Source organism: Rhopalosiphum padi, unplaced genomic scaffold, assembly GCF_020882245.1.
Source record: "Rhopalosiphum padi isolate XX-2018 unplaced genomic scaffold, ASM2088224v1 scaffold1, whole genome shotgun sequence".
Taxonomy (NCBI): domain Eukaryota; kingdom Metazoa; phylum Arthropoda; class Insecta; order Hemiptera; family Aphididae; genus Rhopalosiphum; species Rhopalosiphum padi.
Window position 1 is genome coordinate 1,478,324 of NW_026869996.1, and position 4,416 is coordinate 1,482,739.

Below are 4,416 nucleotides of genomic sequence, written 5' to 3' on the forward strand. Positions count from 1 at the left end.
TTGATAATTGAGATTCTTATGAGCAGCTAAAAATATGAATTTGTAATATGAGTCAAAATTGTGATATATAAGCACGTTTTATAGTGTTTATTATTAAGTATGAGCCTAAATGAAATATATGGAAGTTAATAATGGTAAATAAGAACCATTTACTTAATATAATGGTTAGGGTTTTATGACACTACCTTTTTGCAACACTACTATTAATTTAATATCAATTAAATTCAATACCCATTACACGCACGTTGCACAAAACCATTATTATTAGCAGTGTCGTCTAGTACATTTTCAACGTAGGATGTTGATATTTAGCGTAGTGGTAGAAATGTGAATTCATGTGTCAGCATGTATTGAATGATCTGCTGTACTGCCATCAAAAAATAAAAAATAGTCAGTTAAATATGTGTAGTGTTTGGAGAATAACTTGAGAATACAGTGTTTTACAAGCAGTTCAAAGTATGACTTTGTAATGTTTGTTTAAATTATCATATCAAAATTATGATATTAAATCATTTTTTATTGTGTGTATGAAGCATCACCTTAAATGTAATATTTGAAAGTCAATTATGGAAAATTAGAATCATTTGCTTATAATCTAATGGTCAGGGTTTCATGACACTGACTTTTTGTTACACTACTATTAATTTAATATCAATTAAATTCAATACCCATTACACGCACGTTGCACAAAACCATTATTATTAGCAGTATCGTCTAGTACATTTTCAACGTAGGATATTGATATTTAGCATAGTGGTAGAAATGTGAATTCATGTCTCAGCATGTATTGAATGATCTGCTGTACTGCCATCTAAAAAAAAAATAGTAAGTTAAATATGTATAATGGTTGGAGGATAGAATGTCGCTACTAGACACCGTAAGGAGGACAACAATTTTTATATAACGACTATTACGTGGACAACACTGAATAATTTTGAAATGGAAACAATCAAAACATAAACTAACAGACAAACTTCATTTTTATTACAAAATTCTTGAAAACAATTTACAGTTGAAACTCAAATACAAATACGAATGTAAAACTGGAAAATGATATGAAATATAGACATAATATATAAACAGACGATAAGAAATAATAACTATGATAAGCCATAAAAGATAGTACCTACAAATATACCAGAATGTTTTGTAGAATATAAATGTACCTATTATAAGTGTGACTAAAGAATACATTTGTACAACTGAAAATTTGCTCCTTTTCAATATGAAAAAAGTGGGTATCGCTCCGCTGTATAGTAGAGATGGAGAGTAGGTCACTGGTCACTTTAATGGATGTGTTAAATTTGAATGCAACGACGGGTAGCATTGTATACGAAAAACGATTCTGAACGGAGATGATTTGTCAGTCAATGATAATTAGTTGGATATATTATATTATTACCTATATTTAAATTGTAATATATCGTTATTTTACGCGATTTCGTAAAAAATTATATTTCATACGCACATAAAATGTTTTCTAAATTGACAATGGATTTTTTTTTGTTTACGGTTACTTGAAGGAAAACTTATGGATAACCTAGTATTGGATTTGTGAACCTTAAGTATAAATCACAAAGATTTTATGAATTTTCAACTTCAAAATTCTTTGCAAATTTTCGTGATTTCGATATATTTTCTAAACATTTGAACTTTAAATGCATATAAACAAAAATTGTGACTAACGATTTTTGATTTATTTTTTACTACGATAAGTTTCAATTATCTATAAGTAGCTTAAAAAATGTCAAAATATTTTGAAAATTTAATCGCAAATAGATAACGCTAATATAAACGTTTGTTGAAAATTTCAAGTATTTACAATGATTCGTTTTTGAGTTACAGCAAAATCAAAAAATCGATTTTGTCTTTTCAAAGAGGGGCTGAAGTCAAAACCGAAGCATTATTACTACTCCAAAAAGTGATGACGGACACAAAAATAATACAAACATCATTGTAAAATCAATACATTCATCACTCCGTTCAGAATCTAAAAATATTAATTTGTATTATTCGTCAAAATTGACTTGTAAAATCATATTTTATAGTTTTTATGAAGTAAAAATATCTGGTTAAATGAAACATGTGCAAGTTAAAAATTATAAATCAGAATCATTTTCGTAATCGAGTAGTCAAGGATCAAGACACTTACTTGTGTTAACTTCGGGCATAAAATATGAACAATTCGTTTATAATATCAAAAATCTTTATTAAATGAACAACAACTACACCCAATAGCTAAGTAAAAACAACCGTCAATTATGTCAAAAGGCCGTCCGGCGAACGGCACACACGCAACCAACTAGTTTTACTCTGAGGCGATCGGGCATCGGCCGACGGATGTCGTCCCCACTACCGCCCTCTGTCGGTGCATACATTTAATAATTTTGAGTGTTTTATAAGCAGTTTCAAAATGGGAATTTGTCAAAATTATCATATAAAAACATGTATTATAGTGTATTCAAAATACCAGGTTAAATGAAACACGTGAAAGATAATAATGGTAAATTTCTTAAACTATTGTTCAAGCTTCTAAACATTAACTTAATATTTGAGTGTTTTATAAATGTTTTATAATGATCATTTAAATATAGTAAAAATAAAATATATTTATAGCATAGGTAAATTTTAAGAATAAACAATACAAGCTAAAGGTGTTTACTATTATTTTATTCAGATATTTAACAAATCTCAATTGTTTCACAGCTATTAATTTAGTATCAATTATATTCAATAACCATTGCACGCACATTGCATAAATCCAATATTATTATCAGTATCTTCTAGTCCATTTTCAACATAGGATGTTGATACTTTCCTTGGTGGTAGAAATGTGAATTCGTGTCTCAGCGTGCCTTGATTGATCTGATATACTGCCAACTGAAAAAATGTAGTAAGTTAATAATGTATAACGGTTGGAGAATAACTTGAGAATATAGTGTTTTACAGGCAGTTCAAAGTATGAATTTGTAATATTAGTCAATATTATCATATAAAAAACATGTTTTATAGTGTTTATTATTAAGTATGAGCCTAAATGAAATATATGGAAGTTAATAATGGTAAATAAGAACCATTTACTTAATATAATGGTTAGGGTTTTATGACACTACCTTTTTGTAACACTACTATTAATTGAATATCAATTACATTCAATACCCATTACACGCACGTTGCATAAAACCATTAATATTAGCAGTACCTTCTATTCCATTTTCAACGGAAGATGTTGTAACTTTCCCAAGTGATAGAAATGTTAATTCATGGTCTCAGCATGCCTCGAGTGATCTGCTATACTGCCATCTAAAACACAAAGTAGTCAGTTAAATATGTATAATGGTTAAAGAAATAATTATAATGCTTAGCAACAAAAGAGATAGTACAAATCTACCAGAATGTTTTGTTGAGTTTTAATGTAAAACAAAATATAAGTAAAGAATACACTTGTACATTAACATAAAATTGCTGATTTTCAATATTAAAATAATAAGAGTTTGTAATACTTGTATACATTATACAATAAGAATCATTGTCATAATCTAGTAATCAAGGTTTCTAGACACTAACATGAGAATTGAGTGTTTTATAAGCAGTTAAAAATATGACTTTGTAATATTTGTTAAAATTACCATATAAAATCATTTTTTATAGTGTTTATGAAGTATCAGCTTAAATGACCAATATGGATGTTATTAATGGTAAATAAGAATCATTTACTTAATCTAATTGTCTAGGTTTCATGACACTAACTTGATAATTGAGATTCTTATGAGCAGCTAAAAATATGAATTTGTAATATGAGTCAAAATTGTGATATATAAGCACGTTTTATAGTGTTTATTATTAAGTATGAGCCTAAATGAAATATATGGAAGTTAATAATGGTAAATAAGAACCATTTACTTAATATAATGGTTAGGGTTTTATGACACTACCTTTTTGCAACACTACTATTAATTTAATATCAATTAAATTCAATACCCATTACACGCACGTTGCACAAAACCATTATTATTAGCAGTGTCGTCTAGTACATTTTCAACGTAGGATGTTGATATTTAGCGTAGTGGTAGAAATGTGAATTCATGTGTCAGCATGTATTGAATGATCTGCTGTACTGCCATCAAAAAATAAAAAATAGTCAGTTAAATATGTGTAGTGTTTGGAGAATAACTTGAGAATACAGTGTTTTACAAGCAGTTCAAAGTATGACTTTGTAATGTTTGTTTAAATTATCATATCAAAATTATGATATTAAATCATTTTTTATTGTGTGTATGAAGCATCACCTTAAATGTAATATTTGAAAGTCAATTATGGAAAATTAGAATCATTTGCTTATAATCTAATGGTCAGGGTTTCATGACACTGACTTTTTGTTACACTACTATTAATTTAATATCAATTAAATTCAAT

The 4,416-nt window shown here is 27.8% G+C and overlaps 1 long non-coding RNA gene across 1 annotated transcript; it reads right to left on the reverse strand.

Moving 5' to 3' along the window:
• Positions 1 to 2,651: 2,651 nt before the first annotated feature.
• Positions 2,652 to 3,309, reverse strand: LOC132931433 (uncharacterized). The gene is made up of 2 exons (XR_009662614.1): positions 3,203 to 3,309; positions 2,652 to 2,880 (listed from the first exon to the last, which is right to left on the reverse strand). It is a non-coding gene; the product is annotated as an uncharacterized LOC132931433 (long non-coding RNA).
• Positions 3,310 to 4,416: the final 1,107 nt, after the last annotated feature.